This window comes from Nerophis ophidion, linkage group LG28 (genome assembly GCF_033978795.1).
Source record: "Nerophis ophidion isolate RoL-2023_Sa linkage group LG28, RoL_Noph_v1.0, whole genome shotgun sequence".
NCBI lineage: Eukaryota > Metazoa > Chordata > Actinopteri > Syngnathiformes > Syngnathidae > Nerophis > Nerophis ophidion.
The window spans coordinates 12,589,768-12,604,819 of record NC_084638.1 but is presented as its reverse complement, the minus strand read 5'-3'; the positions used below and the strand labels follow the sequence as shown (position 1 = coordinate 12,604,819).

The following is a 15,052-nucleotide window of genomic DNA, read 5'->3' as shown; positions in this document are numbered from 1 at the left end:
TTTAACTTTGACTTTCTAACAACATCAGCACATAAAACATGTGTAACTTCATTGTTGTGTGTGAAACACAATCTTGTTAATATGATTCTAACATTTATAGATTAGACACTTCAGATTAGTGCTTTTATTTCAGTCAAGTACATGAGTTAATATACACATTTGTGTACTTTAAAATGAACAGAACAATTTGAAAGGGTAAGAATAAACAGTACATAAAATATGTCACATACAGTAAACATTGTATGTGTAGATTTTCCATAATTCACTTTTATACTTATTCATAAAAGTGTTTTATATATAGGTTTTTGAATAATGAAGTGTTACATATTACATTTTATAATTGTAGATGATTCCATAGATGAACTCCTTTATATGATGTACATATTTGTTTTACATGTGTTCATACCTTTGGTTTTGAGTACACATAAATCCCTCTTAGTTCATATTTACTGGTTCAAATCTGAAACATCTTCTGGACCACTTCTGGAACCATATTATTATGTATACATCATTTGAGCGGTTGTCTTTTATACAAGATCATTTACTTTTGAAATGTGTGACTTTATTAATCATTTGTTGGGTCTCTATAATCCATTATTTTAATTGTCTTTATTACTTTCTTTTGTAATATGAATATTGTTTTGTGATTGTATTATATGTATGTCCCCAGACCTTTATACAATAAAAAATGTATGCTTCAACTAAAGTTGGGTAAAATAATTGTAGTTAATATTTGTAAGTATGCATTTTATTCAATTTTATATTGCACTCAATTTTTAATGTTTTCTTTATATGATTTATTTAGTGTCCAGCTTTTTTACCTTTATTTCTTTCATTTCAATATTATGCATCATAATTTGTGTATTACATTTTTAAAACCTCCAAATATGATATATTTAGTTCCATTAATATTTAATGACAGTTTATTGATGTGCATTCAACTTTTTTATGGTCAAGTTCTCTCTGGATAAAATAAGATGAGAGTTACATCAAGCGGTAGTGAAGGTGAAGAATGGAAAATTATTATATGCATAATTATATATAGTTACTTTCAGTAGTGACAATTAAAGACACTTTCATCCTGTTCATTTGAGCAAAGAAAAAGAGTAAAGTGCAATATTCTAAAAAATAGAAGAATATTAATATCAGCAGTCAATATTCCAACATTGTGAAGCTGAGTTATGGTAAAAAAAAAAACATATTCAGCCTTAAAGGCTTTATGAGATATGATATTAAAACCATAATAAGGTGGTACACCTGGGGATGTGTAATATTGTTTGTATGAACATCCTGAATGTTTTTGTGTTAGAATTGATTTAATTAGTAGAGAGTGAAAAAAATGAGGAAGTAATGATAATAATGGTTTGTTTTTAGCCTGTTTATGAATAATTGAAGAAAATTAAAATACAAAAAAATGGAGCTGACATCCTCAGTGAGCAGAACTCCAGCAGTAAAGATGAGATAAATAATGTGGAAAGGTCAGAAGTCAAATGTTTCTTCATGTAATACATGCATCCTCTGCTGCCACCCAGCGGCCGTTGGAAAGAATGCATACATTTTGTTTTGCTGCTTTTTACTTTCTGTCCTGTTTGTGTCCAAGTCTGTAGTGTGGGCCATAGTACTGACGGTGGACATTCTGTTAAGAGCCTGTGGAGGGCAGCAATACCCCTAAGATGTTCTACTAGTCTGCTTGAAATAGAAAGAAGAAGAAGAAGAAGGCATTAAAACCAAGAGCTGGAAGGCCAGAGTAGGATCGGAAGCGGAAGTGAACCAAGGAGCAGTGGCTGACAGTGAGCGTGTCTAAATCTTTTTGGCGGTTGAACATTAACTGATTTCTGACTGGATGAAGATGGAAGGGGATAGTGAGGAGGTGTATGAGGAAGGTACCTCAGATGCCACGCACTCTCACTAAGGTCACGATAACGCATCTAGAGTTTAATACACTCTGGGGAAGACGAGAGTCTGATGGACTGGGGTTTAGCTGAGAGACTAGGACTCAAGTCAGAACCGGGAGCTAAACCCATTAGGGCGAGGTCTTTCAACAGTAAGGAGCTTTTCACTATCTCACACATCAGTTAACCTGTCCAAATGAACATTGACTGCCATCAGGAAAAGATTTGTCCGTACTTAATTACTTCACCCTCCCATTCTCTGATCTTGGGGCATCCATGGCTGTACCAGCATAATCCTTGGGTTAACTGGAAAACAGGGAAGATCAGTGAATGGGGAAGGGAATGCACCAAAAACTGTGTTTTTTCTACTGTCCAGGGAAAACGTGTCAAGGAAATTAATCCTTTTTCTGCCAATTCTGCCACAGACTCTACATTTCCGGACCTGAAGTCTGTTCCTTCTTGTTATCACCACCTGCGACAAGTCTTCAGCAAGACAAAAGCCCTGTCACTTCCGCCCCACCAATCCTACACTGTAAAAACAAATCCTATTTTTATGGTTAATTTACTCTAAATTTCGACTGTAATTTTTATATTTTTTTTAAATAGGTTATAAAACTGTAGAATTGAAGACATTATCTCTAAATAAACAAACCGCCTGTTATTTTAAGTAATATGCCAGTAATGACAAACTATGTATATTTCAATTTTTTTTTTACAGAAAAATACCATATTAATAATACATATAATTTGCTGTTTTCTCAAGCTACTTTCAAATTCATGTAAAATTACGGTAATTAACTTTCATTTAATATGTAGCTTGTTATATAAAAGTCTATGTCCATACGAACAACCTAACAGTTTTATATGTAATTTTAAGAAAAATCTTATTTTTTAATATGTATGTGTATTTTTATATTCAAGTTGAAATATATTTATGGCCTGTTATATAGTGGTATATGCTCATACTAACAAGTTGACATTTTTCTCTGTAATAAAACACACTTTAATGACTGCAACACATACTTGATCACAGCCAACAACCATACAAGTCACACTGACGGTGGCCGTACAAACAAATTTAACACTGTTACAAATATGCGCCATATTGTGAACCCACATCAAAAAAGAATGACAAACACATTTCGGGAGAACATCTTCACCGTAACACAAAATAAACACAAAAGAACAAATACCCAGAATGCCAAGCAGCGCTACTCTTCCGAGCTACACGCCCTCCACCACCAAACCCCGCTCACCTCAACCGACGCACAGAGGGGGGCAGTGATGTGGGGGAATGGCGGGGGTGTAGCCCGGAAGAGTAGCGCTGCTTGGCATTCTGGGTATTTGGTCTTTTGTGTTTTTGTATGCAACAGTGTGTTGTCCCACACTGCGCGGGTTATCATGGGAGATCGAGTTTACTTCTCAGATGAGCCCTCTTAATATTGTCAGAAAAAAACACCCACTGGAGTTCTCGTTTGATAGCGTCACACATCACGGCAATATTGTGAGAATTTTGAAACCAAAATAACGTAATATTTACAATGATGTTGCATCCCTCGTCATGATCCTTTCTCATAGGTTTGGTTTGATGCTGTGTATTTACTAATGATTGGCATTAGCATCCACAACTTTGTTTTAATAGTGTGTGTTGTATTGTGATGAGTTACATTTAATACTGTGGATTATGTGTTACCACAAACACAGAAGATATGTAAACATGAACTACAATGCGATCAAGATGTGGGAAAAAAGTAAATGCATTCCATTAGCTGGATTTGTATAATGTGTTCAATTTATGTCAACTTGCTTCTTGTTTTGCATGTTTTTGTCTTTTTAAAAAAAATGTATTTCAGTCTTTTGAGTTTTTTGGTTCCTCTTCTTTGTGTCAGGAGATAGCAGAAGAATAACACTGAAGGAGGCGGTGCCTCCTGAAGGAGCCTAAAACACTGCTCTTCAAATGGAACACATCCAACCTTCAGGTGTCCATGCAGGATGTACCACTCTAGAACATCAAGCCTCTCCCTACCTGCCAGGTACACCCACCGTCTTCTGTGGCTGACTATTGTTTTGTTGTGAATTTTGTCACGAAGCAAATCCTGCTAAAATATGACAAACTTTTGAGTGTAAAAATGTGAGCGATATGCTGAGATGTTATACGTTTTGCCTTTTGACAAAATGTTACAAACAACCTTTAATGATTTGTATTCTATTTTAATTTCAGCACATGAAAATATTTCTACTTCTGACTATCAAAGACAATAGAAAACCCTTTTCCAGAACAGCCCTCACAGATCCTCCTGATGGCCTAACAACTAAACTACATGTCGATGCTAAGTATGATTTCATCCCAATCATTTGAGGAAGCTCTCCCCGATATAGGGGATTGGATGTACAATGACGGACATACGTTTAATGAAGGATTTGAAGATAGTTTGAGTGAGGAGTGTGCAGAAGAGTCAAATTTCAAGGACACAACAGACAAACCAATACATGACAATGCATCAGAAACCATGGCAGAGTGCCTTCAGATCATCATGGGTTATGTAAACTGTCATAAAGTCACTGATAAGGCCCTAAGCGATATGCTCAAAATGTTCAAGTTGCTTTATCCCGATAGTCTGAACACAGACTGCTTAAACAGTGTGCAGAAGTTCAAAAACTTTTTTTTTATCCCACTCTGCATCATCGCTTATTATATTACATAAATCCTCCAGTAATTGTTTTGGGCCAATAGAAAGTAAACAAATAAAATGCCTGTTTTGTGGGACCAGTGTGTCAGAAGAAAGATTCTCATCCTTTTTTTCAAAGTATGTACAGATTGATTTCTTCTTTACCGTAGCACATTCATTTGCCAAATGGGCCCTCGTTCGTGAATTTAAACATGCAGGTTTTTCTTTGCTGCAAGATAGTGTAACATATGAGACATGCAGTCATGTTATTCCCCTATTGGAAACTTCTGCCAGTACAGTAGTATCCTTGGATGACATATTGGGTAAAGTTGTTTTCCTTGACTTCACATGTATGCTTGGCATTTTGTTTGCAGTTCATTTCCCCAACACACTTGAAAAGTTTTAAATAATTAAGAACTGAACTGTTGTTTGTGCTTATGCACCAAACAGCAGTTCAGAGTACCCACCCTTTTTGGGAACGCTCGAGGGAGTACTGGAAAGTGCTCCCCCGGGTGATTCCCTTGTCCTACTGGGAGACTTCAACGCTCACGTTGGCAACGACAGTGAAACCTGGAGAGGCGTGATTGGGAAGAATGGCCGCCCGGATCTGAACCCGAGTGGTGTTTTGTTATTGGACTTTTGTGCTCGTCACGGATTGTCCATAACAAACACCATGTTCAAGCATAAGGGTGTCCATATGTGCACTTGGCACCAGGACACCCTAGGCCGCAGTTCCATGATCGACTTTGTAGTTGTGTCATCGGATTTGCGGCCTCATGTTATGGACACTCGGGTGAAGAGAGGGGCGGAGCTTTCTACCGATCACCACCTGGTGGTGAGTTGGCTGCGATGGTGGGGGAGGATGCCGGACAGACCTGGGAGGCCCAAACGCATTGTGAGGGTCTGCTGGGAACGTCTGGCAGAGTCTCCTGTCAGACAAAGTTTCAATTCCCACCTCCGGAAGAACTTTGAACATGTCACGAGGGAGGTGCTGGACATTGAGTCCGAGTGGACCATGTTCCGCACCTCTATTGTCGAGGCGGCAGATCGGAGCTGTGGCCGCAAGGTAGTTGGTGCCTGTCGGGGCGGCAATCCTAAAACCCCTTGGTGGACACCAGCGGTGAGGGATGCCGTCAAGCTGAAGAAGGAGTCCTATCGGGTCCTTTTGGCTCATAGGACTCCGGAGGCAGTGGACAGGTACCGACAGGCCAAGCGGTGTGCAGCTTCAGCGGTCGCGGAGGCAAAAACTCGGACATGGGAAGAGTTCGGAGAAGCCATGGAAAACGACTTCCGGACGGCTTCGAAGCGATTCTGGACCACCGTCCGCCGCCTCAGGAAGGGGAAACAGTGCACTATCAACACCGTGTATGGTGCGGATGGTGTTCTGCTGACCTCGACTGCGGATGTTGTGGATAGGTGGAAGGAATACTTCGAAGACCTCCTCAATCCCACCAACACGTCTTCCTATGAGGAAGCAGTGCCTGGGGAATCTGTGGTGGACTCACCTATTTCTGGGGCTGAGGTCGCTGAGGTAGTTAAAAAGCTCCTCGGTGGCAAGGCCCCAGGGGTGGACGAGATCCGCCCGGAGTTCCTTAAGGCTCTGGATGCTGTGGGGCTGTCTTGGTTGACAAGACTTTGCAGCATCGCGTGGACATCGGGGGCGGTAACTCTGGATTGGCAGACCGGGGTGGTGGTTCCTCTCTTTAAGAAGGGGGACCGGAGGGTGTGTTCCAACTATCGTGGGATCACACTCCTCAGCCTTACCGGTAAGGTTTATTCAGGTGTACTGGAGAGGAGGCTACGTCGGATAGTCGAACCTCGGATTCAGGAGGAACAGTGTGGTTTTCGTCCTGGTCGTGGAACTGTGGACCAGCTCTATACTCTCGGCAGGGTTCTTGAGGGTGCATGGGAGTTTGCCCAACCAGTCTACATGTGCTTTGTGGACTTGGAGAAGGCATTCGACCGTGTCCCTCGGGAAGTCCTGTGGGGAGTGCTCAGAGAGTATGGGGTATCGGACTGTCTTATTGTGGCGGTCCGTTCCCTGTACGATCAGTGCCAGAGCTTGGTCCGCATTGCCGGCAGTAAGTCGAACACATTTCCAGTGAGGGTTGGACTCCGCCAAGGCTGTCCTTTGTCACCGATTCTGTTCATAACTTTTATGGACAGAATTTCTAGGCGCAGTCAAGGCGTTGAGGGGTTCCGGTTTGGTAACCGCAGGATTAGGTCTCTGCTTTTTGCAGATGATGTGGTCCTGATGGCTTCATCTGACCGGGATCTTCAGCTCTCGCTGGATCGGTTCGCAGCCGAGTGTGAAGCGACCGGAATGAGAATCAGCACCTCCAAGTCCGAGTCCATGGTTCTCGCCCGGAAAAGGGTGGAGTGCCATCTCCGGGTTGGGGAGGGGACCCTGCCCCAAGTGGAGGAGTTCAAGTACCTAGGAGTCTTGTTCACGAGTGAGGGAAGAGTGGATCGTGAAATCGACAGGCGGATCGGTGCGGCGTCTTCAGTAATGCGGACGTTGTACCGGTCCGTTGTGGTGAAGAAGGAGCTGAGCCGGAAGGCAAAGCTCTCAATTTACCGGTCGATCTACGTTCCCATCCTCACCTATGGTCATGAGCTTTGGGTCATGACCGAAAGGATAAGATCACGGGTACAAGCGGCCGAAATGAGTTTCCTCCGCCGTGTGGCGGGGCTCTCCCTTAGAGATAGGGTGAGAAGCTCTGCCATCCGGGAGGAACTCAAAGTAAAGCCGCTGCTCCTTCACATCGAGAGGAGCCAGATGAGGTGGTTCGGGCATCTGGTCAAGATGCCACCCGAACGCCTCCCTAGGGAGGTGTTTAGGGCACGTCCAACCGGTAGGAGGCCACGGGGAAGACCCAGGACACGTTGGGAAGACTATGTCTCCCGGCTGGCCTGGGAACGCCTCGGGATCCCCCGGGAAGAGCTAGACGAAGTGGCTGGGGAGAGGGAAGTCTGGGTTTCCCTGCTTAGGCTGTTTCCCCCGCGACCCGACCTCGGATAAGCGGAAGATGATGGATGATGGATGGATGGAAGAACTGAACTGGCCTAAGAAGCCTCAGATCAATTTTTTGATCATTGTTAAAAATGCTCTGAAAATACACACTGATGTGATGTTGCCGTAGATGCTGTAAAAGTCTGTAAATATGTACTGTATATGGAGTATCATTGTTGATTATCTTTTTGCATTGTGTGTAATATTTCAGGTGCCAATTTATTAAATTTACTTGTTTAATAAAACCACTGTCTTTTTTAATGAATACATAGGCCTACTATGCTACTGTATTTTAATATTAGTCCTTATGATGGTGGTTGGAGAGCCAAATATCTTCTGAAGTGGTACTTTGTTAAAAGAGTTTGAGAACCACTGCTCTAGAAAGTTCACAAATGTTAAAAGCTCTTAAAAAGTGTCTTGTGATCACATCAGTATTGTTTGGGTTGAGTTTTAAATCTCACAATTGTAGTCCCTGAGTTACTGTACATGGCGTGTGGATAAGAAATCAACAAATTAAGTAGAAAATTATTTAAATAAACCATTTAGATTAAAGACCATGTATCCATATTGCCTGAATTAATTATTTTCTCCAAATATTGGCGTGAGATAAACTGGAGTATGATTGAGGTATAATTAAACTGTGTCAATTAAAATGCATTTTTTAAATTATTTTTTCTAAGACAGAAAACGGGTATATAACAACTCAAATAGTGAGCAGTGAGAAACAAAACCATGTGTATCTCCCACTGAGTCATTATTGAGACATATTGGAGACCAGCTCATTCATCTCTCATTTTGGTCTTTGTTGAAATCGGAAAAAGAGATAACTGTTAGACAACTTTGAGATCTCTCACAGTGCTCACTGCGAGCCTTATTTCTCAGGAGCTACATTTGAGAAGAATGAGAAATCTACTTTGGTCTTGATTAGTGCTCTTTTATGTCTAGGAGATATATATGACATACATGAGATCTCATCTTCAATTTTGGTTTGCTATGGGTAATGTAAACTGTGTGTTCCTTTGGCGTAAGATGTGTACAATATACAAGTTGTAGTACAGTAAAACTGATCATAACGTAGGGCTAGTGGCGAAATGGATAACGCATCTGACTACGGATCAGAAGATTCTAGGTTCAACTCCTGGCTAGCTCATTGGTTTTCGTTAGTTGAACTGAAACAAAATTCAGTGCCATTTCTTCGGGAGTTTTTTTTGCATTTAAAATTAATATCTACAAATTGGAACATGCATTTTTTTTATTCTAATTTTTGGGAATAGTTAACAGCTGTAATTTTATAGTGGTTAGTACTCTGTGTTGTGGCCGGGTCATAACACTTTACCCTTTCTTCCAGCTGTTTAATGATGATTTTTGAAAAAAGAGGTATCTTGTTCCTTCTGGTAAGTGGTTGAACAAGATGTGAAACCAACCAGGTACACTGGCAAAATTAAAAATATCAATTTTATGTCATTACAGTATTGGCCTTGATGCATAATTTAATATGACTGACATGTGCTTTGTGCTGTTACTTTATCCCTTGGTAAAATTGCATTATAAGCTCAGTCGATCGATCAATACTTTCTTTATTTTCTTTCTTTATTTAGTTTATTTCGAACATGAACATACTTACAACATAATACATCAGACAATTTAATACCATTTCACATTACATCATGTCCGAAAAGGAGTAGGAAGAAGCAAAGTTTATTTAATCCTACCCCTTTCCCACTTCAGAGCGTTTACAAATATATACATTCATTTACTGACTTTTTTTTAATAGTAAATTAGTAAAATTATATCCGTGAATGAGTAATACAACAGTTTTGTAATATGTAATTAATTAATTCAGGCACTATTAGCATACTGAGATGAAGATTTTTTTGTTTTTATTCAGTCATTGGTGGAGCATAATATTGTTCTTTTTTTAAATATTGTTTTTAACAAGGCTGTGCAGCACTTTTGAAACGTTATTGTTGTTTAAATGTGCTATATAAATAAAGTGGATTGGATTGAAGAATATCTTATTTTCAATAAGGATGAAAGTGTTTCTCATAATTCTTCTTCTTTGTACTTTGTAAGCACTATTAATTTGAACAACTTCTTAAACTTGATCATATCAGTACAATATTTAACTTCTTTACTTAATCCATTCCATAATTTAATTCCACATACTGATATGCTAAAGACTCTAAATGTTGTACGTGCATACAAATGTTTTAAATTAGATTTTCCCCTTAAAGTTATATTCCTCCTCTTTAGTTGGTAAGAATTGTTGTACATTCTTTGGTAGCAAGTTATAGTTTGCTTTGTACATCATTTTAGCTGTTTGCAATTTTACCAAATCATCAAACTTTAATATTTTTCACTCAATAAATAAAGGGTTTGTATGTTCTCTATATCCAACAGTATGTATCAATAGAATTTATCTTTTTTCTGACATGGTGAACGAATGAAGTGTACTTTTGTAGTTATTTCCCCATATTTCTGCACAATAACTCGGATATGGTTACACTAGCGAGCAGTAGAGAATAAGAAGTGATTTTTGGCCCAGGACTTATTTTGCTTTATTCATTATTGAAATGTTTTTTGCCACCTTATGTTGTATATTTTATACATGAGATTTCCAGTTCATTTGATCTATTAATACTCCCAGAAATCTGGTATCTTTTATCCTTTCAATGTCTACTCTACTCCGTCTATTTGTATTTGTGTATGATGCTCTTTACTTTTGTTATCAAATAGCATTATTTCAAAGATAGTCTGTCTTTGTCAAACCATTTTTTTAATTTGTTCATTTCTTCCGTTATTATTTGTATTATCTTCTGTGTGTTCTCTCTGCTGAACAGAAAGCAGTTGTGTTGTCTGCAAATACAACTAACTAAGTCCTTTGTAACTTTACAAATGTCGTGTATATAAAGATTAAACAATCTTGGTCCCAGTATTGATCCCTGGGGTACACCACAAGATATAGCTAGCCATGCTGACATATTTTCACCCATCTTCACATATTGCTTCTTGTTGGTTAAATAACTTCTTACTCAGTTCAAGACCAAACCTCTGATACCATATCGTTCTAATTTTTGTATTAAAATATCATGAATAATTGTGTCAAATGCTTTTGTTAAGCCCATGAATACTGCGGCCGCACATTCTTTACCATTTTTGCATTGGTAATTTCATCTCTTATTTTGATTAATGCTATCGATGTTGAGATATTTGCTCGGAATCCATATTGGTTCCCCACAAGTGTCCCACTTTTGTTGATAAATATATCTAATTGGCTATTGAATAGTTTTCCCATGATTTTGGAGAATTGTGGAAGTAATGAAACTGGTCTGTCGTTAGTCAACTGGTGTATGTCTCCATTCTTATAAATTTGTACAGCTTTTGCCATTTTCATTTTGTCAGGGAATTTGCCGGTTAGAAATGATATGTTGCTGATATATGTCGGAGGTTCTGAAATGTCTTCTATAACCTTTGTTATCATTACCATATCTATTCAATGACAGTCGGTTGAGGTCTTGGATTTACAATTTTTTACAATTTTGATGATCTCTTCTTTTGTCAGATTCTTAAGAAACGTGGAATTGGGATTTCTGTCTATGAGCTCAGTCAAGTCCTCAACTGACCCATCATCTGCATTTAGAATTCTTTATTCCAGATTTTTTCCGATATTACCAAAGTAATCATTAAAACATTCACCTATTTGGTTCATATTGTAATTTTTTGTATTTCCATCCAGAAAGTACTGGGTGTAATCTGTTTTAGCACCATTTTTAATGATGCTATTTAGGTTTCCCCATGTTGCTCTCATGTTGTTTCTGTTCTTGTTTAATAATTGACTGTAGTATTCCCTCTTAGATGTTTATAGTATACCAATTAGCTTGTTTTTATATTTCTTATAGTTATTTTCTGCCTCTATAGATCTCTGTGTTATAAATATTCGATCTCCTCTCTGAGCTGCTACCTTACCGTGGTAGAGGAGTTTGCGTGTCCCAATGATCCTAGGAGCTATGTTGTCTGGGGGCTTTCAGGCCCCCTGGTAGGGTCTCCCAAGACAAACAGGTCCTAGGTGAGTGATCAGCTAGGGCAGCTCAAAGACTTCTATGGAATTACAACAAAATGGACTCAGATTTCCCTTACCCGGACGCGAGTCACCGGGGCCCCGGTCTGGAGCCAGGCCCGGAGTTGGGGCACGATGGCGAGCGCCTGGTGGCTGGGCCTGTCCCCATGGGGCCCGGCCGGGCACAGCCCGAAGAGGCAACGTGGGTCATCCCTCCAATGGGCTCACCACTCATGAGAGGGGCCATAGAGTTCAGGTACATTGTGAGCTGGGCAGCAGCCGAAGGCAGGGCACTTGGCGGTCCGATCCTCGGCTACAGAAGCTAGCTCTTGGGACGTGGAACGTTACCTCACTGGGGGGAGGAGCCTGAGCTAGTGCGCGAGGTAGAGAAGTTCCGGCTGGATATAGTCGGACTCACCTCGACGCACAACAAGGGCTCTGGAACCAATTCTCTCGAGAGGGACTGGACTCTCTTCCACTCTGGCGTTGCCAGCAGTGAGAGGCGACGGGCTGGGGTGGCAATTCTCGTTTCCCCCCGGCTCAAAGCCTGCACGTTGGAGTTCAACCCAGTGGACGAGAGGGTAGCTTCCCTCCGCCTTCGGGTGGGGGGACGGGTCCTGACTGTTGTTTGTGCTTACGCACCAAACAGCAGTTCAGAGTACCCACCCTTTATGTGTACACTCGAGGGAGTACTGGAAAGTGCTCCCCCGGGTGATTCCCTTGTCTTACTGGGGGACTTCAACGCTCATGTTGGCAGCGACAGTGAAACCTGGAGAGGCGTGATTGGGAAGAATGGCCGCCCGGATCTAAACCCGAGTGGTGTTTTGTTATTGGACTTTTGTGCTCGTCACGGATTGTCCATAACAAACACCATGTTCAAACATAAGGGTGTCCATATGTGCACTTGGCACCAGGACACCCTAGGCCGCAGTTCCATGATCGACTTTGTAGTTGTGTCATCGGATTTGCGGCCTCATGTTTTGGACACTCGGGTGAAGAGAGGGGCGGAGCTTTCCACCGATCACCACCTGGTGGTGAGTTGGCTGCGATGGTGGGGGTGGATGCCGGACAGACCTGGCAGGCCCAAGCGCATTGTGAGGTTCTGCTGGGAACGTCTGGCAGAGTTTCCTGTCGGAGAGAGTTTCAACTCCCACCTCCGGAAAAACTTTGAACATGTCACAAGGGACGTGCGGGACATTGAGTCCGAGTGGACAATGTTCAGTACCTCTATTGTCGAGGCGGCTGATTGGAGCTGTGGCCGCAAGGTAGTTGGTGCCTGTCGTGGCGGTAATCCCAGAACCCGTTGGTGGACACCAGCAGTGAGGGATGCCGTCAAGCTGAAGAAGGAGTCCTATCGGGTTCTTTTGGCTCATAGGACTCCGGAAGCAATGGATGGGTACCCAAAGTAGCATTACTGCTAATATGTAGCATCATTTGAAAAGTCACTCGCTAGAGTATGAAGAGAATTTCATAACCTTACTAACATACCACATAGTGAAGGACGAATACTATTTGATTTCCTATAATGCAGCTCATTTTTATTTGACACTTAAAATGTCTCTGACAATCTTGCAATTTACGTTTTGGAAATGACTTGAATATTTGTGCTATTGCTTAATAACCTTAATAAATACACTTTTACTCACTTGACTTAGTTGTGATTTCCCTCTCTGCATGAAAGTTTAAAAGTAGCATATATTAATGTAGTATGAAGAAGACTGTTTTAATGTAGACACAGAATCATCATGATTATATGCATCAAGTGTTCATTCAAGGCCAAGGCAAAATATCATAATATATATTGTATATCGCGATATGGCCTAAAAATTTTGCGATTTAAAAAAACGGCAATATCGCCAAGCCCTAGCAGTAACTGACATTAAAGTCACAGGGAGCGCTGAAGCCTATCCCAGCTGCACTTAAGTGGAAGGGAATTTATTGGAATATAGATTTTAGGCCATATTGCCCAGCCCTCGTAAAAAATGTTCTTCCTTTCCTGTGAATAATGTTGTAAAGAGCGGTGTGTTTGTTTTCAGGCCGATTCATATAATAACTTATTATCTTAGGTATATGTAAACTTACTGAATGCCTCGTGACTGAGAAAATCTGGACATTTCTAAAGCATGTTTGTCATTTGTGTGTCCTGCAGACGTCTGTGAAGAACAACATCTGCCTAAAAAACAGGAGTGTAGCTTCAGGATGGTGAAGGAGGATCCATCAAAGAGGAAGACCAGGCGCCACGGACCCTCTGGCGTCTCCTTTTCCTCTTTGACACAGACCCTTCCCTTTAAAAAGGAAGATGAAGACTCACTGACGCCCCACATTAAAGAGGAAGCGATGGAACACAACATCAGTCAGGAAGGAGATCATCTTGAAGGACAGTGGAGTTCCCAGTGACTGGTGTCCCTGTGAAGAGTGAAGGTGATGAGGTCAAAGGTGAAAGTGAGGAGAGGGGAGGGAGGGAGCCTCCAAGCAGCAGCTCAACACAACACATGACAACAAAAGCTGATGGAGACCACTGTGGAGCTATCTGATATCTGATAGCTCCACTATCAGATAGTGAGGACACAACGTCACACTCTCCTGACACTGATGATGAAGACTCTAAAGATGATAAGACAGTTTTTTTTTTTTTTTTACAAACTTACATTTGTGGATGTTTTAAATAAATCCAGTATTGTGTTTTAAACATTTGTAATGTTTTTTTTTTTTTAAAACATCCCCAAAACAACATCAATATCAGTCAAAGTTTGGAGTGTCAGACAAAAGCCAATATTGTGAAGTGAATTATATTTATATAACGCTTTTCTCCAGTGACTCAAAGCGCTTTACATTGTGAAACCCAGTATTTAAGTTACATTTTTAAACCAGTGTGGGTGGCACTGGGAGCAGGAGGGTAAATTGTCTTGCCCAAGGACACAACGGCAGTGACTAGGATGGCAGAAGCGGGTATCGAACCTGGAACCCTCAAGTTTCTGGCAGGGCCACTCAACCAACTGAGCTATACCGCCCCATCCTCCCACAGGGATTTACTTTGCATACATTCTTAAAATTTTGTTTCCCTATCACAGAACGAACAAGTGTTGTATTCAATTGCAAAAGAACATCCTAAAAATTATTTTAAGTGGTCAATTCCATCTTTTTTTCTTAAATGAACTCCTCTACCTTAGGAAGAATGGAAACTTTAAAGTTGTGAGTATTTTTTTTGTTCCAGAGAAAATACAGTAAATAAGAAATAGTAAATAATTAAAAAATGATGATATGCAGCAATTATAATATTTTGAATGAAAGCCTTTTTAAATTTTTTAATATTTTTTTTTTGCAGGTCGTATTTTACAATGAAATCTTCAAATAATAAAATGCTCTAATCATTCAATAAGTGCATCAGTGACCAAATGCCTTTTTGAAACCATTGTGTCAC

At 40.5% G+C, this 15,052-nt stretch overlaps 2 protein-coding genes and 1 non-coding gene across 4 annotated transcripts in view; 2 read left to right on the top strand and 1 right to left on the bottom strand.

The window, feature by feature from the left end:
- The window catches only part of LOC133545576 (zinc finger protein 391-like), a 212,369-nt gene that overhangs the window by 41,752 nt on the left and 155,565 nt on the right, over positions 1-15,052 (top strand). The gene's annotated exons all lie outside the window — the stretch shown is intronic.
- Positions 8,652-8,724, top strand: trnar-acg (transfer RNA arginine (anticodon ACG)). Its single transcript has one exon. It is a non-coding gene; the product is annotated as a tRNA-Arg (tRNA).
- LOC133545601 (involucrin-like) overlaps positions 12,614-15,052 on the bottom strand; it is a 31,105-nt gene continuing 28,666 nt past the window's right edge. The window contains exon 6 of the transcript XR_009804877.1: positions 12,614-14,037. The gene's annotated coding sequence lies outside the window, so the exon portion shown is untranslated. The remainder of the gene's footprint in view (positions 14,038-15,052) is intronic.